Here is a 26,422-nt window from a genome sequence, read left to right on the forward strand (position 1 = left end):
CATGCCCAGATAAGCTTATCGGAACTGGACCGAATCAATGTGAAATATGCCTTCACCGGGTATTGAACCCAGGACCCCTTGGTTACAGAACAGCAGTATTTACTACTCCGCCCTACCATTTCCCAATGAACCCAATACGAAATCTTCCATCATGTCTTGTTTACGTTTGGCTTCGATGTGTAGACTTTCGAAAGATGTGAAAATCTTCTTTACGTTTGTTCTAGTCCTGAATATAAAAAAAATATATTCACCAGGTGGCTATTCACCGGGAATTCCTTGAATTCCGGGAATTATGCGTGAATTATTTTGATTTGATTTTTGATTTGATTTACTTTATTTTACTTCGCTTTTTGTGCCACTTTTGGCTAATTTGCGAAAACGGGGATGAGTGATGATAGGATGAAATTGATGAATGGAAACTGACAAACATCCATGCCCAAGCCAGGATTCGAACCCGGGACCCCTAGCGGCGTAGCGCCATGTGCTAACCACTCCGCCACAGCGGCCGGCGCGTGAATAAGTGGCTCCGGGGATTGTGCGTGAATTTGTCTCCGTAGACGAGAAAAATTGCAACTTTTATTAATCCAAATCCCATTGATTTAATGCTTAATAATGCCTTGAGGCAAGTTTTTCACAGTTTACAATTAATTTTTATTGAGGAATAAAAATAAAGCTGCGTGGAAAATAAAACATATTTCTGTCAATCCGTTTACTTTGTTAGTGTTCTTTACAGAAACAATCTATCTGCCAGACGGAAAATTATTGCAAGATATCTCCAAGTTGATCCGCTAAATTTGAGTTTGTAATTCTTAGAATTAACTCGTAGAATTTTCAATTTTTCGTAGATTAATATATCCCGTAATATTTGTGACTTGAGTTCGAGCCTGAGTATGTGAAATGGCAAGTGTGAGGTCCGCACCTTAAATATTTTAGATAAAAATACCGTTGAATTGAATTGAATTAGAATTTTCGAATATATAGGAATCACACAGACCCTTTATATTAATAATATATTTGTGTATGTGTGTGGGTGGTGAGAGGCGGCGGTAATACGTAAGGTTGAAATATAGAAAACATCTGCTTGTAGCCTTGAATTTTTGCGAAGTTCGCCTTGAAAACCGGGAATTATACTTGAATTTTATCATGGCCCTACATTGGTCACCCTGGAGGGTATTGAACATACTCACTTCTGAGTTTTTATTACATTTATTATTGCCTGTCAAAAATTATCTTTACCTCAACTGATGGTTTTATTGAATATGTGAGATGTCCACAAACTCACAGTTTTATAGCCCTTAAATATGAGCTGGGGTTTGCATGTTACTAATAGGTTTGTGGGCAGGTAGGTCTGGCTAGAGTAGTAATAAGCGCATCGAGTCAATAATTCAAAAGTCTTAAGTTTCTGGCATTTACCCTTTTGGCCTTCAATCACTGGCGTACGCAGAGGTAGACTCGTCCGAAATTTTGAGAAAATCAACATTTTCAAATAAAAGCAGTGAAGAACTCGGGGAAAAACCATCTTAAAATGGTCCCCGATTGTCATTTTTGAGAGTGAAAAGTTGTTAATATACGAAATATACGTATTATTGTGTAGCCGCCCCCCCTACAAAGCAGCTATGTACTGTCAACCTCTAAAATTCCAGCCCCTCCCGAAAGAAAATTCTGCGTACGCCAGTCCCTACAGTGTCGTAAATTAACAGCCTCGAGCAATGACGTACACATGGAGGGAGGCTGATAGGGCTACAGCCCCTCCCGAAGTTTTGAGAAAATCGAGATTTTCAAAACTCGAAATAATAAGCGGTAAATGCAAACCCACCTTAAAATGACTCCTATAACCTTTTTCTCTTTGAACAAATTTTTAAAACGAAGTTTAAAAATGATAATTACGTAATATTATAGTGTGTAACACCCACCCTCTAGAACGCAGCTGTTTACAATTCCAGACCCGTCATAAGAAGAAAATCCCACTTACGGTAGTGGCCTCAGGTATATTAAAGTATTCGTATAACCACTATCTCATTTTGAAGTTGTATTTACATATAAAAGGCGTATAAAGGTCTTCTGAACGTTTCTATATTTTCTGACAAAGTTTGGAATGCAGGATTCCATATTGGGGAGGCATATTCTAAAAGTTTACGGACTATTTTTTACTTTTGCACGAGTATGTTGAAACTTCAGAACAGGCCTCTTCGTGTTTCTAATATAACTTTTCTTACTAGTTGTCATACTTGTTTTGTCATGCAAGCAACATTAACCTATTTCAGAAAAAGACAACTTATGTTTCGTGTTGAGGCTACAAGATGAAATTTGGGCAATACATAGTTAATCCAGATTTCGTTCTTAACACTGACGTTGCACAATAATTTCAGATTTCAATTAAAAAAACTAAAAAAAACTTTGAAGTCACATTTTTTCAGTAAGAGAAAGAACAAAAATGGCGTGTCCGAGACTCTTTTCTTGCTTGTACTGCACAAGGCCCTAAATTTGTGTTTTTAATATCTTTAGCCCTAATATCTCTTTCTTTTGACATCCGAGATGAACGTATGAATTTGAAGAAATATTTAATAATATATTACATTTTACATTTTTGAATTGCAGAATTCATGAGTTTGGTATAATAAAGATGTACCATTCATTCTGTCGATGGGTTTCTTTTCTGATAAAACAAAGCAGAAATGCTGGGACTAGGGTAGGCTGTTCCCATTCAGTTGTCTCATGTCGTCGTATGTGTTGACTCTCACGTAACTGGTGTCATTTTTATCACCATTTCTCTATTTTCTCCTGCAGCTGCTATTTCTCTAAGCCGCGCGTCAGGCTAAGTTTGCAGCAGGTTTTATGTATCAATCCGCGCGAGAACTGAGCTCAGAATCTTCCGTGCCAGTCTTTCCTCAACCGCCGAGCTGCTTACATCGCAGACACTGAGAAAATCCACAGTGTTGCCAACCGCACACCACATCAAAACCCGCATGCATGTCAAGTGGAATGTATTTTTGCTTCTCTTTGTCTCCTGAAACATAACATTTTAAATGTACTTCCTGCGCATATATTATTTAATAAATGTGTCATTACTTAATATAAGAACGAAATAACTTCTAAAACATGAGAGCATGTGTGTATATTTCGAGCACGCAAAACGAAAAATAAACGGAGATAAAAGTAAACAACGATAGGCCCTCTTGAATTTAATGACAAATTATTGTTTTTGGTTTAGAAAGAAATACATTTATGAGAAACGTGGTTGCTTCGTTCGCAATACATCCGTTACTGTAAGACACACGCAATTCAAGTTATACCACCAAAAAAGCATGATTTGTTATAGGTGATATATACAATCAGGTGCATTGTCTGTCGCTATTACTCTGGTTTCAATTTATGAATCACTTCACTAAACCAGGATTCAAATCTTGGTCTGTCCATTTCTTGCTGATAATCACCCTTCCCTTTCTTTGCGCGGAACAGTAAATATGCGCCTTCAACAAAGCTTTCATTGCCGCCAGTGGGTGAAACAATAAGCCTCCCCCTTCCCCTCATCGTCGGTTTCTTCAGCCCTGGCGGTGGTTTTGTATGGTTGTATCCTTCCATGTTTTATTCCCCCTTCTCCGACCCACCGAGTTGAAGGACGTCTCGTCCAAATAATAAACATGTTTCTTCTCACTGCGATATCTTTTAATACCGCGGAGATTCTTTTGTCGTCAAACAATCGTTTCCTCTTGCTAAACTCAAACTGCAAATCATTCAACACCCGTGATACAATTCGTGCGCACATTGACTGCAAATCACCTCACGCCCTGTTTTACTTTGATCTTGTTGCCGCAAGGAGGATTATACATTTAAAACAACTTGCTTGACTTTGAAGAGCATTTCCCTTCAGATGAAGCCCAAAAAACATTCGGGTAAAACCGCGCGCTGAACAGGAGATTCAGCCATTCTCGCCGCTCTACAATAAACATAGGGTTAAAATAGTGGGATGTGCAACACTGGTATCACCGATTCCACGCGCTCTGCATCGCATTCAGTCTCGCTCGACTCGCTCTAAAGTTTCAGTGTCTCTCCAATGCAATACATATTCCAGTTGGCGAATCTGCGGTTCTAAGTTCGTCTGCACAGTGATTGCAACCAATTAAGTCCATACCTGCTAATGGATGTATTATTTTGTCTGTATATTACAAATTAAATAACTGTTTTCTTGCAAGTATGCAGTTGTGTCGGAATGGAACCCGTCTCAGTGGAACTATATTCTTGCGCGAACGTTTGGATCTACATATGCGAAAACCTGCTGCAAGGTTGACTTGACGCTTGGTGAACACAATTGCAACGAAGCACATTTCAATTGCGTCAGAAACTATTTTCGGGTAGCGTCTGCCATCTAGTGAGAGGATTTGTAACTACGTGTAGAATCGGCAGTAAGCGGGAATACCAAGGACATCGCTTCTGCCTTGTGTACTTACTACGTCTTGGATCAAAGTACCTTTTGTGTCCGGAGGGTTATTTTAGATCGCGTTTGTCTACTTCTCGGTTAGTCGTGACGGGTTTGAAACGCGTTCTTTTAGCATTTCTTTTGAATTTCTCGACCTCGCGTTGAAGCTCGTATTCCAAAGTGAATGAGCAACTTCAAATAATTGAATGCAGGGGTTCATCCAGAATTTTCCATTTGAGAGAGGGGGTTATGGTCCTATTTAGGAAGTGTAACTGCAAAATTAGAGCCGAAGTGACCATAAATTAGGACTTTGTGAACAATTTTAGGGTGTTTTTGAAGAAATTTAGGGGGTTGTTAGGGGGTGTTGGGTGGGGGGGGGGGGGAATTACTGATTGAATGGATTGTTGTGTACCCACCAGCGTACGCAGGATTTCTTTTCGGAGGGAACTGATATTGTAAATGTTTCTAGGGGATGGGTTACACAATAAAATAATTACCATCCTTAAAGCTTCATTAAAGCTTCACAGTAATTATTTTTATGTTACGTTTTATGGATTATCCATATCTGGTAGTGAGTAATGCACCTCATCTATTTGTCCCATAATTCTTCCTAAATTCTTCTGCCAATAAATACTTAACAATACTTTAATGTTAAAAAGAGTTATATGTATGAATAAATTTCATGCAAGAACTTCATAGAATGGTTTGGACTCCATGGTGGAGTGGTTAGCGTAGCACTACGTAATTTGAGTAAGACCAGGTGCGAATCCACGGGGAGGGTGAGGGTGATCGCTTTTCCCAACTGCCAAATTTTGGATGCCTAATACTTTTGAAGACTTGAATGTTCTGTGTTTTTCTTAACAGGGTCGAGAATATAAGTGCACTTTATGCTCATGATAGGCTAATCGGGACTGGGCCTACAGTTAAATTTGGATCCGATCTACTGTGCTACGAAATTGAATCGAAGCAGAGACCCCTTGAGATAATATGTTTTTGTTTTCTTCGTCTATTCCCTTTACTACTCATCTGATCCCCGGTTCGATACCCCATTGGAGACACATAGGGGTTCGAATCCCACTTTAACCTCTTGGTGCCCAAGTATCTCGATCGAGATACCTTGTTATGCTCTTTTTTTCTTCAGAAATTTTGGAATATTCCGGTTCCTCCCCTCCCCCCGCATCCATATATACTCTCAATGTGCATAAGTTTCATATAGTCCGATTTTATGGTTTATTCAGCGTATAACGGTGCTTTTTCGTCCGTCTAGGGCAATTAGCTTCGGACCTACAGTTCTTTCAAGGTAACTGCGCATTTTGCTGAATGGCTCAGTGGCGTACAGACATATCGTTTTGAGGGTACAAGTCGTGTTGTATTGTTCATATCATAATAATGCATTTCTTTTCTTGTTCCTAACACTCCAGCGATTATTTCCATGTGTATTTTGACAATGTCCTGTACTTTTTTGTCGGGTTGGTTTTTTTTTTTTTAAAAAATCTTGAATTTTCCGGTTGCTCCCCTCCCCTCCCTCCACATATACGCCGAATGTGCATAAATTTTATATAGTTCGGATCTATGGTTCATTCCGTGTATAACGATATATTATTCGTCTGTCTACGGCAATTAGGCTCCGATCTATAGTCATATTTATAAAACTCTGCATTTTGCTCAAAATTTCCCCGGCACCCAGGGCTTACCAAAAGGTTAAACTGTAGGTCCAGTTCCGATTAGCCTTACTTTGCATAAAGTGGATTTCAAACACAAACCCAACTCCTCATCTGATCGTTCAGTTTACCGTGGCAACGGGAGGAATTATTATGACGACCACAGGCGCAAGATTTGCAGGTTTACTTAAATTTACAAGTTAGGAGACCTAAGGAGCAAAGTTATAAAGAGTAATATTTGTGATTTCGCAAACGTCACAGTTATTTAGCAAATAATCCTTGACGCTGTTATTATGGGATGGAGAACTTTTCGAGTCTCTCCCCCCAAATTTAAGCCTCAGGTTTGATTCTACACCATCAAAATTAGGCCCCAAGTCTGATTCTGTTACCTCAAAATTTGGCCCAGTTTGAATCTGCCCCCTCAAAATTTTGCCCAGTTTGATTCTGCTCCCTCAAAATTTGGCCCAGTTTCAATCTGTCCCCTCAAAAATTGGCCCGGTTTGATTCTGCCCCCTCAAAATTGGGTCCAGTTTGATTCTGCCCCCTCAAAATTTGGCCCAGTTTTATTCTGTTTCCTCAAAATTTGGCCCAGTTTGATTCTGCCCCCTCAAAATTTGGCCCAGTTTGATTCTGTTTCCTCAAAATTTAGCCCAGTTTGATTCTGCCCCCTCAAAATTTGGCCCAGTTTGATTCTGCCCCCTCAAAATTAGGTCCCAAGTTACGACCATGGTGACGACACAATAATAACCATCTATTCCAGCCCTGTACGTTATATTTGTAAAACTACTTTAATCTCTGTAACAGATGGGAGTCAGTTTGATACCTGTTCACAGTACTATATGCTGTTGACATAAAACAGTACAAATGTTGGTTAGAACTCGGTTAGCTGAGACACCTAACTGAAATTCTCCCCTCCCAACTGTAACTTCTGGATCCGCCACTGAGTAACATTGCATGGTTTCCTTAGTTCAGTATTGATCCTCATTGTAGTGATTAATCCAAGAGGTAGAATAGCGACATAAACTTAAAATATATAAAATCAAATAAAAGTTAATTTAAACATGGGTTCTATAAAAAAGCAGCTAAATTTGTTTCGGAACGAGAAAACAAATAATACATTGAAGTTCAGTAAAGTTCACTTCAGGGAACGGTGCACAATAGTCAAAGCTTGTATCATGTAATTTTTATTTTTAGTAGACTAATCGGGACTGGAGTGGACTTAAAGTTTAAAGTGAGGTCGGAACCAGTGTGATACGCACGGGGATCGAATCCGAAACCACTTGATTACAAGACAACAACGTTAGCACTTCCGGCATACCTGTGACAAAGGTGGAATAGTGAAGCTTGGGAAATATATTGATGAGAAGAAATGTAGGTTTATTTCAATTGTGTCGTCTATTTCTTCGTAATAATAATAATAATAATATGCATTTATCTAACCAAGAAGAGAGTGGATTTTTTTTCAAATATATGTATTTCGTTTGTAGGAATTTTAGCAGGTTCGAGCAGGATTCGAATCGAATCTCTGGCATACCAACGGAACTGGTATGTCATACCAGAAACCCAGATTCGAGTCCTAGTTTACTATGCATTGTTTCGCTAAAATTTCTACACAGCATATATTTTGTGTGCTGTAAGGTAAGATAATATACATCTTCTGTTTAGACTTGATCAATAACGTGTGTGGCATCCCACAAAGCAAGGAGTTTAGATCGCGCACTGTTTGAACCACCCTCGTATATTTATTTATTTATTTAACAAGAATTCCAAATACAGCGTTAGCCATTTTACATTGGAATGTATAACAGTAGAAAGAGAACAACAAAAATAATAACATAAACAAAAATTTCATCATATAAAGACCCTTACACGTTTTTGTACAATAACCTTTAAAACGTGCCTGATTATCAAAAATGTCTATTTGACCTGTTAACATGTTGAATTGGCTGGGTAGTCTGTAGAGCAAGGAACGCTGGGTGAGACTTAACCTTGGCTTCACATGGCCGTGTGCACCAACGAAGATCAAATTTTAAACTCGGATCGGGAAAGGATCACTGGAAAATTCCATTGCACGAAGACGGTTCAACACTTGATCGCGATCTAGGAACATCAAAACGAGTTTATCTTCTGATCGGCCATTCGCGACCGTTTTGGTGTCTGATCCTGGTTCACGATACTGACGCTTCGACTACAGGCAGTTGTTTTTTAATATAAAAAGAGCGGAAAGTGATATCGAGGGCGTGCAAACGTTAGAGATGTTGGATGTACAATGCTGTTAATTCGAGAACTATGTAAACTAAAAACTGCCAAGATAATAATAATAATTTGTGGTTCTGTGGTGCAAAGTCTTAATGTTTATAAATACTGTACTTTCTATCCAAGAACACAAAACATATATAAATGTCATATATTACGTGCAAGGTAAATTATAACACAGCAATGTTTACGATATTGCTACATGGTGTTAGAAATATGATTGTATAAATTTACTTAAATACATGTTACTGGCTATTTACACCAGTTTACACGACACGACAATATAAATACATAAGAATTAAGAATTGAAAAATTCAAATACTTACCACAGTACAGTAATAATAGAAATAATAATAATATATCTTTATTTGAGCGGGCGAGGTTCAGCATACGCTGTTCTCTCAAAATCGAATGCATTTGGTAAGGCATTAAAGTCCCGTAGAAGAAGGTTCCATGCTTTCTCCTTCTCTTTTGTGTTGTACCGTCAGTTCTTTTTTAATATTATTATTTTTTTACGCTCCACTACATCCTTGTACATATTGACAAGGTTGATTAGTACATCTCTCAAATTCATAGAAGTTTGCAGCCCGAATTATTTTCTTCTCCTACATGTTGATACTTTAACACATCACATTACTCTATTGGGTTCTTGATTGTCATTTGTTTTAGCCAACCAATCAGGTATAGCCTTACAAATTAATCTCGGATCAGTTGAACGGAATCTCCTGAACGTCGTTTTTCGTTGGTGCAATGCAAATCTTTAAACCAAGTTCATTTAGAGTGGATTACAATTGATCTCGTTCATCTGAACTTCGAAATAATCGGCGTTGGTGCACGCGGCCATGAGAAGAGAAAAGTTGAGTGCTTTTTGTTTTGCGAAATGGCACTAGAAAATTAATTTCCTGAACAAGGCCGTCACTTCTGATGGTGCCATTAACAATTTTATGAAGGAATACATGGTCTGCCAATTTATGTCTCTTGTGAGGTGGTTGGATATTTAAAATTTTCAGAAGAATAGGCTTTTGTAGGTGTACAAATTGTTAGCTACTTGTTCCTTCTACCAGAATTCCTTGCGAATATCTCTTATCACGTTACAGCGAGCGTAACGGGCACGCATTGTATGCAAATGGGAGGGTTCTCTGCTAAGTCAGTAACCTTGCGAAAAGTTTCCCAATTTTTGACTCGAGATGGCGCAGGAAACGGGCTAATTTAGAAGTTCGAGACAAGTTAAGAAATTCCCAGTTTTGAGAAGAGTATCAAGAAACTTCAGATCAACGTTCCTTCCCTCTCCAGCAACAGCTGGGAGCAGATGCAGTTCTCAGACGTCAAGACGTGTCGCGAAATTTATTAGAAAGTTTAAAAATAAGATAGTGGGAGCACTTGAGGGTCGAAGACCTCTTCTACCGATATGAACTTCATTTTTTGCGAAGGAAAGAATCTAAAAATCCTCTCCCGAGCGTTTCCGGGGTTACCACTTGCCAAATGACTACCCTGACATTGAAGGTAAGGGTGAAAGTCCGGGCGGAAATAGCAAAAGTGAAATGTGGCAAGAGATTTGAGTTCGCTGGTCGGTCTCTTGGATCGACTACAGGACGGGTCTGCTGTTACTAACCGATTCTCACGCTGCAACCCCAAAATAGCACACGGCGAGTGTCCTATATTCATCATGACGTCCAGGCAGACGGATTATAACCTTGGAATTGAAGGTTCCTGATTTGGATTTTTATTTGTGACGTGTACACAGATCCCAAACTTTGTCAGTTGACAGAAATATGTTGAATACAGTAACCAGTGGCGGCAATTGGGCTCAAAAACTGCGGGGAAAAGGCAGTTTACAGTCCGGCCAAGGAAGACGAAACTACCTGGAAAGGACGATTCCAAACGCGAGAGGGATAGCAGGGAGAACCACTCGCCAAACTAGCCTGTGGTATTTCGCTTGTTGTGTTTATTAACGCTTGCTGTATTGGGCTTGTGATTTGTGATGTTTCGCAAGAAACCGTTTCGAAGTGGAGTAAAGAAAATTGGGACGTTTTGGCCCCTGTTGCACATTCTATACAAAGCACCCTCTTTGTACTAGAAAATGTCACAAACCATTCAGTTACTACATTTATATTTATAATACTATGTACGTACGATAATACTATTATTACTGAATACTATCCTGATTAATGCTGTGGACACTACATTTGTGCTAATTATAATATTTACTAAGAAGATCAATTACATTGAATTATCTAAAATAAAGCTACTGGTTTACAAACAAGTTTATCTACTAATGTGACGTGATGAATACTTTCCTTATATGTTCTGTTTGCTGATATAGTATATGGATGGCTTTAATTCCTTTCTGAACCCTTACATAATTCGTAAACATCTCTCTATGTATTTTCGCGGCGATGTTACTACGTTAAAACTTCATTGTTGTTTCCATATCAGACGATTTTCAAGGAACCCGCTTCCTGCCCAAAATGCCGTAACCCCTATTTAGCCACTGAACACGTCCGGTTGGCGTATGCGCACTTTCGTCAATGGTCTCGGCTAAGGTACAGTCACCGGCAATAAAAGCGGGATACATACATCCTGAAATGCTCGCTTCCCTGCAAGGCGTCATGTGTGTTCCTAACACTACGGCAGCGGTAGAAGTTGTCATTGAAAAATTGCTATTAAAATCCACTTATCGCCGTAGAGTTAGGCAACACACACAACACCTCGCAGGGAATCGAACATTTCAGGATGTAGGCGTCCCGTTTTTATTGCCTGTGACTGTACATAATAAGGTTTAGCATAGTGCAGGGGCAAAAGTTCCAAAAAGCGGGAGGGGGAACTTGCCCCCCGCACCTCCTAATCACCACCACTGTGCATAAACTCCACACATACATGCATCAAAGAGGACTTTTATATCAGCAGCTATTCCGTGCCATGCACTAGAAATCCACCATTTGAGAAGATGAGACACGATCATTAGAAAAAAAAACCCTGGGCCTCCCCAATGTAGCGTTGCCTTGTTATCAATGGGTTCCCGGTTCGATACCCAGTAGAAGCACATCGTGTTTCGGAACCCACTTTAAAATATAAGCCCAGTCTTGATTAGTCTTAAACTTTATACATGAATTTATATGAACCCTTGGTATGAAGTTTTAATAAATAAATTATGGCAGGCATAACCATAAAGAGTATTAGTTAGATTGTTCACAAATATAAATATTTATTCATGAAAATTGCTACTCAAACTAAAATGACGGAATTCGTAAGAACCTCTCGGGCTCGGTTGATGCCTAAGCTCGGTACTAGGCTTCGGTCCGGCGGTTGAAGAACAGTAGTTGGTAGTAGTTGAGACTCGAAACGAGAGACTGAGACGAGTTTTTATGAATCGATAAGAAACCAACATCGAGACATGTCGCACACGAAACGAGATGAGACAAGATTCTATCGATATCGTCTCGTCTCGATACTGTGGCCTTCCAGATTGCATAGTGATAACGCGATTGCTTTGTAATCGAGGGTATCGGGTTCGATACCCGGTAGAGGCACATAGTGTTTCGGATCCCACTTTAAAACTGTAGATCCAGTCCCGATTAGCTTATATGTGCATAAAGTTGACTTAACACGGAAGCTTAAACTCGTCTCGATACCAAAACTAGTTCATATCATCAGCAATTGTTTCAAATATACTCAAAATAATGCCAGCCGCATACCGGATCCGACGCGACGAGTCATTCTTGTCGCCAAATCGTCCTAGGGAAGGTTTTACCGTGGTCCCTTATGGGAGGCCGCACACTGGACGAAACATTTGACTTGCGTCATAGGCGCCAACGTAAGATAACTTTTGGGAGGGCCAAGGTTTGCATAAACAATATTCTATATGTGTAAATAAATGTGTCCCTTTACGTGAATTGGAGGGGGGCAGAAACTGCACCCCCCCCCCCCCCAAAGTCGGCACCTATGACTCGAGTCACCTTGCGACAGTTGCGACGGTTTGCGACAAAACAACGAAGGCCCGTGGAATTTGGTCTCGCGTGGAGCAACTTGCCACAAGACGATCTGCGCATGCGCTAATCAATTCACTTCAGGCACAGACATCTAATCAGACCGAAAACGTGTCCAACTTGAAGCCAGCAGTTAAATGTCATTGAATCTTACATTAAAATGTGTCATATAGTATTTTCTAAATAATTATTTGCTATAAATATATTCAATTCACAACATATAAACTGATACACGAGTTCTACATACACATTGACACATTGATTCTTCTGTAAACTGTTATACTTCTGATGCATCGCTACCTGCTTCCAAAATTATAAAAGACAAACCTAGACCTATTGCGTACATGAACGAAATCTTGTATCAGATTTTAGCCAAGAAATTGACTCGTCTTGTCGTGTCGCGTTGTGACTCCTCGTATTGCGTTTGGTCGCCCCGTGTCGGATCCGGTGTGGCCTGGCCTAAGTCAGAACCTTTACTATTTCACCGTATGAAATTCCTAGAATTAATATTTCTCCTTGATACGGATTCCTTCTTTCGTGTCGAGTTTGTCACGTGGTTTATTATACCGGAAATATAATTTCCGACGCGGTTTACTTCTCTAGATCAAGGTTTTTAGGTTAGCAATGCTTCTTGAGATATTATTCATTATACGTAATTATACGCATCTATTCGGAATAGAATTCTGGGAAAATTCATAACCTCCCCGTTATTACGTGTTTGTTACTTTTGACGCAAATGTTCCCTAGCTTCACCAGCACCATGTCAAATAGACGAGATTATGTGCAATGCGTGGCGAAGAGACAGTTAAGGAAAATCTCGTCTGAAATGATCCAGCTGCCTGCGACGTTGGAGATCCTGTTTTTCTTGGAACATTATCCAGGCTGCTTAAAAGTAGGGACAGTGGAAATTATGTGTTTCGACAGAAATTTTGCTTTTTAGTGTTTTTTGAGGCAAGAATTCTGCTCACGTGGAATTACACGCATGTCCTGTTTGCTTTATGGGACACCTATAACGAAACGTTTGATGGGTTTTAGATGCCGAAAGTCTTGTTTCAAGAGTTGCACAACTTGTGTAATCAGAGTACCTGCACTGAGGGGCGTGGAAGCATTTCCCCCATGGGCGTCCGGAAGAGGGGGGGGAGGGGCAAGGGGGGCCGTGGCCCCCCCTGGAAAATGAAAGTCAACCAAAAAATATGTATTTCATACATATCATTTCATTTTAGCCACAATAATATGTGTTATTTATTGCATGAACACCATAAATTCAAACTTAAGCAAAGTTTTTTAGGGAACAACACTATTTTTGGGGAAAATTTGCCTTCGTTTGCCCCCCCCCCTGGAAAAAATACCTTCCTTGCCCCTTCCTGGAAAAAATCCTGCGGACGTCCATGATTTCCCCCAAAGTCCTCTCCCCAATCTTTGTTCATAACGAATACGCAGTAATTTATTTTATTGAATGCAGTAGCCTGCTAAACTGTCGATTTTTTTAATTAAAAAAAATATCATATTGATTGTTTAACTATTTAAGTTAACCTGCCTTGTCAGAAAGTGAATTACGTATTTACGAATGAGGCATATACAAGGTCGTAACTAGATATTTCTAAGGTCGGATAAGATACTCACCCCTTCTACTTGCGGTAAATATTATTATTTTAGTAATCTATAGCAATAATTACTGGAATTTTTCTGAAGTGCAAATTTCACTTCCTAAAGTAAACATTTTCTTCGACAAGAAGTTGTAAATGCGAGTTTGACATTAAATATTTTTCAGTTTTATCGGGACAACGCGCAAAGTGTTACTGCAGGGGTCACAGAGGAGCAATTACCCCCCTCGATTTCAAATTTTATGCAAATAGAAATACATTTCGTAAAATGTTCTTGCTCGCAACGCCTGCTTTTCTGTCTCGTCAAATTCAGAGCAGTAGCTGGGGACGGCGGGAATCGTCCATGGATGCTGAGCGATCTAAATGAAAAAAAGTTTGAAAAGAGAGAATGCCATGACGTCCAGTGAAATGATTTGCACCCTGTTAAATCAATATTGTTTTCAATTGCAAGAATTGGAACTAAACATTTTCTTGCTCGCTTCGCCCGCAATGTAATTGTTTTCTGTAATGTAATGTATTTAAATAATATGTGTTGTATATATGTATTGAATATACTTTGAATAGGTACGCAATTTAGTGTTAGCATGTTGCATACGTATTTTCTTATTTTATGTCGCTCCATGTGGCATATGTGTAAAACATATCTTGTACATGAAAGTTATACATGTTATATGTACAAAAAGAATTATCTTCGTAATGCATTTATCATTCATTTTCTGCCATTCAAAAATACAGTTTATGTGCTTGTTTTCCATTATTAGCTAATGTGAAATTGATGGTGTTGAAAAAATATTTCAAATCGTTTGTTCCAAACAAATACTTGAGCACTGACTTCTACCCCCTTTTTGCATAATTTATGAGGAAGTAACGTCTTAGATATTACTACTACTACCACCACTAGTAATATTAATAATAATAATAATAATAATACCATTATTAATGTTGTTATTATTATTATTATTGGTACGTTTATCCTGGCACTTGCCCCCCCCGAACAAAATTTCGTGGTTGCGCCTATGCAGAGCCTCGTTATTTCGTAAAATGCAGTCTGAACTGTGTCTCGAGAATACAACGGTAGAGAAGGGAAGAAAGCGAGTGGGCAGAGCAAAGCAGTCCAAACGGCTGGTATCTGCAGCGGCGTTACCCCCTCCATGCACTCACTAACCTCTCACGTGTTCATTGGTCGGCATTAGCACAAATTCATGTAATAAAAAACGTAGTAAGATAGAGAAAGATGAACGTAAAATAGTATTGGAGAAGATGCCTCTTAATATTCATGCTTCCCACCGTACGACTGTCGCTGTGCATAGGGAAGTTGCGGTGATTAGGAAATGCGCCGTAAGTAAAGTAACAGGAGTTGTCGTATTCGCTGTAATTACCTGTGAATAATTCTACAAGGATGCGAAGTTCGAGTGGCCTGGAGGTTGGCATGAAAGTAGTTTCCTGGCCCGACAGCGTTGCCAACCCCTCAGCTATGAAAAGTGCTGTTCGAACTGTGAAATTATGCTAGAATGCCACCCAATTGTGCTAGGGCAGTATTAGTATTATTATTATTAACAATACATTTTATTACTATTTTGAGATGTTATATTTTATCCCACCCTAAGATCTATTTATTTTAAGTCGCTTTTTTGCCTTAGGGTCTCTGGGAGTAAGTACGGCCTATGGTACGACAATGAGGGTGAATGAAGAACTGATGAAATGGTCTATGGACTATGGGATGGAAAAAACATAATTAAATGTCCATACCTTACCAAGTGTCGAACTAGGGCATGTGGCTCAGTATATTTGTAAAAATACTTCATATTTTTTTCTAGCAGATGGGGAGAGGGAAGATGACATGACACAGTTAAGCGTCATTACCTTTCAATTACTGCAGGGTTTGGGGGGAGGGAGGGGGTTGGTGTATAATTCACAAATATCTTTCATATACTACTGCATTTTTTTGCATTATATGGAAGGACGTATTAACCCATTTCCACCTCCAACACCTTGCTAGAGACACACACTTTTGTGCTAGTTCTTTACAACTTTCAAATGCTCATACAATGCATTTCTATGTAAACTAACAATTTTTCCAAATAAAAAAAAGGAAAGGAAAGGAAAAAAGGTGCTCACCAAACGAAAAAATAAAAACTGCCTTTTGCCCACTCCTTTCTATATTTCTGAGCATACGACTCCCATTTCTGGTTTAAAACCCCACGGTCTTTTTTTTCTTTTCGGAAGTTTCAGTTACTTCTTTTGTTATTAGTACTCATTTTTCGAAATTGTGCCAAATATATTTTATATAAAAAAATTAAAAAGCAGGGAAAAACACTCACAATACACTCAAACACACGCTCAAAAATATACTGAAAGATGCAGGCACGAAGAATTAAATGCTTTCGAAATGATAAGATGGCAAGTCGACTGAACCGAACCGAACACAAGCTGAAGACAAAGATGGTCAAAATTTGCCGACAAAGGAGGGCGTCACATGAGCTTTATTTGTCAACCCAACTTTTTACTAAACATTCCTCGTGAAAATACAGGCACCTCAAATGACTGACCACTTGTGTCGGTACTGGGAAAGGACAAACTTTTGGAGGTGGGCCCTCACCCTCCTCTTTGATTTTATGGCAGGAAGATGCGGAAGAGATGAAAGGCGTTGGTGGGGGACGGGATCCCTGGGCCTGTTTACTCTCTTTTGTTGGAAACATGTCCACTCCTGAAATAGAGATGTGCAGTTAATTTTATTTTTACTTCTTCAGAGCATTTTCCTTTGAGTTCAATATCTACCGATGGTTGCAGATTATGCTAGATTTGGCTGTTATGCCAAACACAGGGTGCTAGGTGCCAAAGACGGTTAAATTATGCTAGGTTTAGCACCATTATGCTAGGGTTGGCATCGCTGTGGCCCGATGCGATACAGAGACACCTAGCGACATATCAGAGGACTAGGAAGAGAACCTTCCTCCCTTCACCACCCCCTCCCCTCCGCGTGACTCCCGCAGTGAGGTTTCCAGGAAAAGGACACCCACCTGTTTCTTTTCATTCTGGTTTCGGAGGCTAAAATTTCTCCACTGGCAAAGCAATTCGCATTTCACTGCTTGCTGGCTGACTCTTGCATGGAACGAGAAGAGTGGCAGGCTCCCGAGACAGAACCTTCATGTCTGAAGTTTTGATTGAATAAATTTGGTTGATTACAGTGGCTACTATAATTATGTTGAATTTTCTTGTTGAGGTTAGAATTATCAATTGAGAGTAAAGAAGGAAAGAAGGAGGTAGAGAATATCAGTTGAAAGAAAGTATTTTTTTTAAGGGGGTGTTCTTTTATACAAAATCGATATATAATAATAATGATAATAATAAGGCAAGAATTAGTAACAATTATTATTTCAACTATTAACGAATCGAGTCCCTATTAGAGATGGGCAGGAGCGAAACTACCTGGAATTTAAAAAGGGGAAACGTGGACATGCGTAATAACATATGGAAAAACTAAAAAGGAGAAAGACGGACAAAACAATGTAACAAAATGTACAGTAGTAACAAAGATGTCAGGAAACAATAGTATAATATTGAACATACACTTTGATGAAGTAGTTTTCTTTGTTATGATCTGAATTAAGTCCCCTTGCACAGTTCTCATCGTTGGAGTTCACAGCAGCTTTAATCGGCCAATATTGATTGATTTTGTTTATCTTACTTCGCCTTTCTGCCACTCTTGGCTAATGATGATATGATGTAATCGATGAAGAGACGCTCACGAAAGACAAATATGCCCAGACCGGATTCGAACCCGGAACCACTGGCGTCGTAGCGAAATGAGATAAATACTCCGCCACGGGGCCGGCTAATCGGCCTAGGGTGGGGACAAACTCTCAGTGGTGATGGGAATCCCCTGTGGAAACATATGACCAGTTCCTGCATCACATTAGTTGCTTTCTCCTATTGTGATTTTTCCCAATGTTAATTGATTGCTTCCCAAGTGAAATTTCAGTCCAACTAATGATAGTATGATCTTCAAGGTCAGCACTATACGTGTTATGAAGAATTCGAAGTAATAATTTGTCAAGTTAGAAAGTCAGCAAAAATTATGTTTTTATACTAAATTTTACATTAATTGAAGATTTGCAAAGAAACAGTAAACCTTTTTGTTGTTGATTGATTTAGTGTTTTAAGTCCACTTTATGCACAGTAAGGCTAAGAGGGACTGGACCTACAGTTTAAAGTTGAATCCGAACCACTATGTGCCTCCACCGGGTATCGAACCTTGAACCCCTTGATTACAAGGCGGCGACACTACCACTGCACCATCGGGGAGGCCAGTGTAAACCTTTTCGTAATCGTTCCACTCCAAAAACAGATGTTTCTGTAAGAGCCACATCAAGTTTGTTTGGAAGTAGTGATGTTCTATGACACACACACACACACACACACACATATATCTCCTCTAGACCAGCAATGTCAAACTCAATTCGTGAGTAGGGCCGCATAACGATAATGTCAAAACTATCCGGGCCACACATCTACCGTAGAACCCCAACACCTTAAAATCCAGAACTAAGTGGTTCGACCCAAGGGGGCCGAAGGGAGGGGGGGATTCCAGTGATTATTATTGCAGCATCGATATGTAAATTATATAGACCTCCCCCCATATTTTTTCATGGTTATAGTATTTTACATGTTACTTTCGAGTATAAATTGGTTACAATTGTAACTGTTTGTTTGCAATTATAGTTTCGTTTCGCACAGATTTCACTGTTTTTTTTAACAAGCTTCTCAAAAGTGTGCAATAAGTTTTTTGTTAGCATGAAACTCTTAATGCAGACAACAAATGTTTTGTCAGTCATTCTTGATCATTCGGCTGTTTCATTAATCTTCATTATGGAAAACAACTTTTCACCAAGGCAAGTGCAACGAAAATTAATAAAATTTCTACAGCAAAATAGCTTATTCGAGGATCCTGCTATGGGAGATATAAGAAAAATCAAGGATAGCCCACCTATACGAGTTGCACTGCAATTAAATAAGTTCCATTCGAAGTCAGGACTTGCACACGCATCATCAAAAGAAAAGGGAGCAGAGCAGAACAAGATTATTGCCCTTCGCACCCTCTGAAGTCTTGAAACCTGTTTCCAACTTCATCACGTAGTATTTTTACTGTGGACAAATATTCCTGTCATTCCTAGTATTCCTGAGAAGTTGGGAAGGACAAATTATAACTTTATTAAAAAGTTTTAATATAACGGAAGACTGTAACTTTGCAAAATGACCTCCACTTCCTTCAAAATATCAGCCCTTGTGTCACGGGGAGGAATCATTCAAGTAGTTTTACTGTCATATCGAGATAAGAATCGCATCCACGAATGAAGGGAGCTAACCGAGCTAGCTCACAGACGTGCGTGATTTCGCATATTGTGAGGGAAAAGGCAACAACACGAACAAATTTCGCTTTCAATTGTTCATTGACTAAGTCATAAATCCTCTCCTCAACTGTATTTCTGATGTTTTTATTAGCGTTGCTTTTCTTCCACGTTTGCCTAATGGCGACGATGAGGATGAGTAATGATATGATGAAATTGATGAAGGGACACATACAAAGAAAATCCATGCTCAGGCCAGGATTCGAACCCGCAACCTCTGGTGTCGCAACGGGTTGTGCTAACCACTCCGCCACAGATTATGGCAAATTTATTTCGTGATAAAGAAATACTTCTGAATGGATTTATTTTATCAGGGTACAAAAGTTCTACGCTTTTCAGTATTCACTTCACAACAAAAGTAAGCATTTCACTTGAAAAATCTACATTCCTCTTCTATAGTCCTTTTCTTACTCCCACGAAGTTTCGGCAGCGATATGGTTCTCTGAAACTTTTACAGAAACTGGCTTTTCTTCCAGGTAAATCCTTGAAAATCAAGAAACAGACTCATAGGCGACTGAAAGTATGCACGCTGCCCTCCCCCAGCTGGCAAGATATTTTCGTACTTCAGAAGTAACCTATCAATCACCTTGCTTAGTTGACACAACACCTACTCTATAATGGAATGTATACCTGTGTAGGGAAAATTGGTCAATGTGTTGAAGTTTGGATGAGTCTGGTCTTGTATCACGAGAAAAGAGAAAACGGGATAACTACAAATGTATAGATAATTTCAAGCATGAAGTGTTAAGTGGGGCCAAGGCGGGCCGCATTAACGTATGCTGGGGCATACATGCGGCCCGCGAGCCGCGAGTTTGACTGGCCGAAATATCAGGAGAAAAGTTGTTACGCTTCTCCCAGGAGACTCGAACCTGCGCGCGTCCCGTAGCTGGAGCCCCAGGTACCAAACTCGGGATCTTTTGACATTATGAGGTTCATCTTTACCGTTACGCTATAGGGGAGGCAAAATATATCCGAAACTAAGAAGATATTTTGAATGGACATGTAGAATGTAGGAAGCAGGGTTCGCGCTGAAGAGGAAGAAGACAAGGAATTCTCCCTCCCCTTTCCTAACCTGTACATGTCTAATGTAATTCTCAACCAAGCCAAGAATCTTGTCCTTCTACATTTTATGTCGCTTTTGTTATTGTTAATGAAGAATTCAAATTAATAATTTCTTTAAATCTCAAGTTAGCAAGTCAGCCAAAATTATGTTTTTATACTAAATTTTACATTAATTGAAGATTTGCAAAGAAACAGTAGACCTTTTCATGATCTTTCCACTCCAAAAACAAATATTTTGTAAGAGTCACATCAAGTTTATGATTGGAAGTAGTGAAGTTCTAGGAACCACACACACACACACACATATGTAAGCAACAACAATAGTAGGCTATTGTAATTTGGAGAGGATGTGATTTGTGAGCGGAACAATCATGGGAATTTAACGAAGTTCCTTTGCGAATCATCAATTGTGTGTGTATGTGTGTACACGTATTTCCTATCTGCACAAAGTACTACATGTGAGGTAAAACTATCGAAATGTAAAAAGAGGAAGCGCTACCACCCTCCCCGCCTTTTCTACATTTTATTCAAATCGAACACGAGGCACGTATCTAGATATATATTTCGGAGGGGCGTCCTAACGTAATGTCTCAAAATAATAATATTAATAATGTTAAATTAAAATAAGTATAATTATATTAAATTAATTAATATATTTTTATTACATGAATAGGTAAGAAGGCGGTATAACAACAGTGCAGTATAACATCACGTATTCATTATCTAGCTTACGTGTAGTTAAGGTCGGCAAAATTTGTAAATAAATAGAAACTGCCCTGGCAAGGAAATTAATGTCAAATAGATAAAGAATATAATATTTATTGAGTATGAAAAAATGATGTTAGATCCAGTTGACGAAAGTAAAATTCCTGGTAATATTTTGTTTGCATATTATTATAAGTAGTAATAATTCTTGCATAAATCTTCTTTGGTACTGTCATTCAAAATCGTATTGCTTTCCAATATTCTTGCGGAAATAAACAATTTGCGATTAAACAACAACCTTATTTTCATTACTTAATTGAAGTTATTTTATAGTCTCATTATTTTCATTATTTAATTTTTGTACTTGGAAAGTCCTTCGGGGGGAGGTTGGGACACCTGGACCCCCTAAATACGTCCTTCGCGGTAGGGGTCGAGATAAAGTTACTGTGTCACTGGTTGCAATTCACGGTAAATATGCTCTGCTTCTCTACACTCAAACATACACAAACTCATGGCCTTCCTGCTTTCTTGGTTTCTTGCCTGGGAAAGAGGCAATAAATCAAGCTGTGACAGCTACGGGACCTTCTGACAAGGGTACGGAACCCAGCTGTGCAGAGAATTAAAACACCCGCGCGAACTAGCCCTCCCGTCACCCTGGGGCAATTTTCGAACAAAGACATCTAGTGGCCAAGTGGTGAACTATGCTCGCTGCCGCGGCCGTATCTTTCGCCATTGATAATACATGACATTTTTAAACAATCATTTTGGGCTGTGCAAGTGACTTTTGAAAGAAAAGCCCTCCCTAGCTTAGTCATAGAAGGATTGAGCATTACGTTAGTATGCATCATAATGGCCATTTTCGTTGGTGCTACCCACAAATCCTATAACCATTCTGTGCTTATTTACGTATTTCCTTATGGGAAATTGAAAAAAAATAATGGAATTTGTGCACATTTATCGAACTGAAATTGCATAAATGTGTCATGTACTCAAAGTTTCATAAACTAAGTTCACATCTACTGCGTGTTTTCCGGCAAATTTTTGTCCTAAAACGTTATATTCAACAAAATGCAAAAAAGCCCATGTTAAATTTAAGCACTTTTCACGGCGACCTTCGCCAAACTCCACCTCCCTCTTAAAGAGTCAATGAGGTTGCATAACGTCCTGAGTTACTTGAACATTTGCTCAACCTTGAGTCTGGATTCATGTAGTGTCTCAGTCGCTCGCTAGGTGGCAGGAGTTGTACTCTCGGCCTTGCCATCAAAATTCGCTCAAGCAGTGGGTTTCCTTAGAGTGCGAGGAAGAAAAGAAATTGTTACAATATCCGTGCGATTACCAGTCTTTTATGTTTTTTTCTAAAAGTTTATTATGAAATGAATTTCGTTTATTGTAAATAAGTACCTCAAAGTTAATTTATTTCGTAATAATAATAAATATAAAAAAATCTTCTATTATTCAATTTTGATGTTACTCCGAACTATATGATCTCGTTCAGCTAAAGGAAGAAAAAACAATAGAATGAAAAAAAGAATCAAATCCATAAGTGTGTAAGAAAGAAAATTAATATTAATAAGAAGTTCATGTTCATTACTCATGAAAACAGGCCTTTTTAAGTGCCTATTTTCATAATTTCGCCTGCCAATTTTACAAGTTGTTGTGCCTATAAATCAGCACGGTGGTGATAAAAGAGGCAAGAAATATTGTATTCGAGAAATATTTATAACATTTTAAGTGTTTTGAAATGACTAATCCACATATAAAAATTATAAAACAGGGTGTACGGAGTGACCCTTCTAGAGGACACCTAAATGTCAACCTCACTTTCAAGTACCCTGTACCGCATTTTGCAGACTAGCGAGGCTATGGCGTCTGGACCCACAGCCAATATAAAGGGGATGGGGGCTCGTGTGTCGTCCATATATGTTTGTGATTCTCCCATCATCCATCTCACCTTCGCGATTAGCCAAAGGTGGCATAAAAGTGAAGTAAAATAAATTAAATCAATAAAAAAATCATAAATATTTCTTGCCGTTACAGAAGTACAGGAATTCTGCCTGTGTTTTGGGATACGTCACACTTGAATGTGGGACGGGTCAAAAGGACACTTTCCCCTGTGTGAACTTTGATATACCCGATGGAAAAATGGGCAAATCTCTTTGAATAAATAAAAAAAAATAGAAACAAACAAGATTAGTAAACTTCAGCCATTTTCCTGGGTTTGTCTTTCCGAGAAATATGCCTTGCGTAAATGACCGTTTGCTCAGATAGCCTATGCCTGATCGTTGGATTCAATCCACCCTCTGAGGTTTCCTCATAATGACGTAGTCAAACGATAAGAAGCCAGACTCCTCTGGTTCCAGTGTTCTTCCCGTTAAGGTTAGCATTGCGAAGTTGGTAGATCTGTATGACGTCACAACTTGATTGGGAGCATTTGCATCTCCAGAATTTTTTTTTGTAGGGGTAGTCAGGCTATTGATCAAACTTGAATATGAGAAATATATAACAAAACAATTATTTTTATTACGGTTACGATTTTTTACAAAAATAACTATTATTAACTAATAAAAATAAAGCAATTTTATTCCAATATCATAATAATTATAATATTCTTGGGGAGGCTTTTCTCCTCGATCCATCAGATGAGTGAATATCCAAGACAACTAGTTTTCATTATCTTTTTACATTTCATCCCGTTAGTGTACGTACATTCATAGTTATTATATTTTGTTTTTAACTTTTAGAGTGAGGCCTCCCGATGGCGTAGTGCTAACGTCGCTGCCTCGTAATCAAGGGGTCCCGAGTTCGATACCAGACCCGCTTAGCCTATGTGTACAAAAAGGAGACTAAAACAAACAAAAAAAAACTTAAACCTCGTTGAAGATAAAGCTTTAAAAATTAGGGGGAAATTTTAGTCATAACGTTTATGTTCTTTGTTCTCACGCAAAACTCTAATTTTTGGAATTTGATTCTTTAAATGGTAGAATATATCTGGTTTAACTGTATTTTACACTCATTTCTTTAACTAATGCATCATTTCCTTTGGTTATTTGAAGTTTATTCCCGTTATTAACTATAAAAATAACAAGTTTTCTACTTTTTTGTAACTGGAAATGAGCCTTACCCCCGTCCAACGCCCATGATTAGAAGGGGTTGGGAGCTGGACCTACAGTTTAAAGTGGAATCCGCAGTAAGGACTGGTTCCGACAGAATCTCAGATCTAGAAGGTACATGTGAGGTGCGATTTGTATTTAATCGAAAAACATAAATTATATTTATTTAATATCGAACATCGGAGCTTACAAATTATCATCGTTATTATCATCATACTTGTTGCACCGTAATATCACCATTCATTTAAATTTTTATGGTTTTCAGAAGGGACACTTCCGACTTACATGTTTGCTTTACGACTTTCTGCAGCACATACACAAAAATAGTGCAATATGAAGAATTATATAACACTTATAAGCTAATACAACCACAATATATCCGGTTTGGTATGCGAGCGCGTTAAGTGGTCGAGTTTCAATCACACTACCAGCGACGGCGCCAGGATTGATCTTCTAGGGATGCTGAGGGGGTGCGGAATGAAATTTAGGGAGCCGATGTTGAAAATCAAGAAAGCAGGAAACATGCTTTGTCACTACATCAATATCAATCAACTTTTGAATCTTTGAAAATATGCCAAAGAAAGTGGTAACTAGCCTATTCGTGACTTGCTTCAGTTTTGTTTGCTTCTACCACAACAAGCACAAGTACAGGAAAGTAAATGCAGCATCTCTTGCAGATGCAGATCAATGATCAATGTTATCAATCTCACTTCAGTATGTAACATTCTACGCTCAAAATGACATGGTTTTAATAAGTCATAACGTGAGATGACACCGCAAGAGTTAATAATAGCGTTTTCGGTTGAAGATATGTTTTTTAAAAGTGGGTGCGGAAGAAAATTTAGGGGTGCACAAGCATCCCTTCGGACGCCAATGTCGCTGCCCCTGCTCGCTACAGAAGTCTGGGGGTTCGAATTCCGACCTGGGCATGGATGTTCTTTGTGGGTGTCTGTCTCTTCATCAACTTTCGGGTTCGAATCCCGGTCTGGACGTGGATGTTTGTGAGTGGCCATTCATCAATTTCGTCAAAAGTGGCAGAAAAGCGAAGCAAAATATAGCAAATCAAACAAACAAGGTTTTAGCTTCGGTGTTCATTATAAAAAGCTTAACATATCTGAAAATTCCGAATGAGAAATAATTATTTTTATTTTATTTTACAGCATGTCCATCGCATGTAATAACTTCCATCCCAACAAATAATAAAATATGCAAGGAATTTTCCATAGACTTTGTTATTGGACTTTACTCAAAACGCAGTTCACTTTTCCGTTAATTTCGTGCGAACGAAGCACAGGAGAGCTATCAAGAAAAATCTAAGAAATATTTCCATTACTTTGAGACGTTCTTTAATCAAGGTCACTTCCAAGAAAACTCGTTCCCTGCTGTCCTTTATCTGGTGAACGTGGCAAGCGACCAGGAACAACGGGAATTGGCAGAAGGCACAGGATTGTCGCCTACAGACTATGGAATTTCTTGTGTCGTTCAATTGAATAAGTTTTTATTTTATAAACTTCATTTTCTTAATTCCGGCCTGGGCATGGTGGTTGTTGTGAGTTCCCCTTCATCAATCATCCATCTTCATCGTCGCGATTAACCAAAAGTGGCAGAAAATGGACTCTAAATAACAAAAAAATCATATTCATATTCTCAATAAGTCTATTTGTTTAGTGCCGGGTGCTATTCTTGTTTTATTAATACTGTTTATTATTATTGTTATTATTATTATTATTTGAGTTTTAGGGCAATCGCATATAGGGATGCATCCGTCACGAAAGTGGCAGCCAGTCGCTCTACTGTCTGTAACAGTAACGTAAATGTAAAGTTCCCCATGCATATAGCACCGTGCCACTCTCGATCTCGGACATTTTGAAGGTGATGTGATCACCACGCTCCGGCCGTATTTATTCCCCACCCCAAGTACCCATTGATTTGAGGCTGGGCGAGCCCCAGAACCGTTTTATGCGGGACAAAACCCGGAAATTTCAGGTCTTTGATGAACCGCACAGGGAATCGAACCCGGGTCACCTGCGTGGCAGTCAGATCACCGCGGCTCTAATAATAACAGTAATATGATTTTTTTAAAAATCATATATATGAAGACTTATATTCTGTGTCGCAGGTAGTTTCTCGAGAGGGGTTGTAATTGTAAAGGTGGATAGTACATGGCTTCGTTCTGGGATGACGGAATACACAATCAAATATTTCGTACATTT

At 38.9% G+C, this 26,422-nt stretch overlaps 1 protein-coding gene across 5 annotated transcripts in view; it reads left to right on the forward strand.

Annotated features, from left to right (window-relative positions):
* NaPi-III (Na[+]-dependent inorganic phosphate cotransporter type III) overlaps positions 1–26,422 on the forward strand; it is a 418,225-nt gene that overhangs the window by 255,471 nt on the left and 136,332 nt on the right. The window lies entirely within an intron of this gene.

The sequence above is a fragment of the Lepisma saccharinum genome, chromosome 10 (assembly GCF_977018435.1).
Source record: "Lepisma saccharinum chromosome 10, izLepSacc3.1, whole genome shotgun sequence".
NCBI lineage: Eukaryota > Metazoa > Arthropoda > Insecta > Zygentoma > Lepismatidae > Lepisma > Lepisma saccharinum.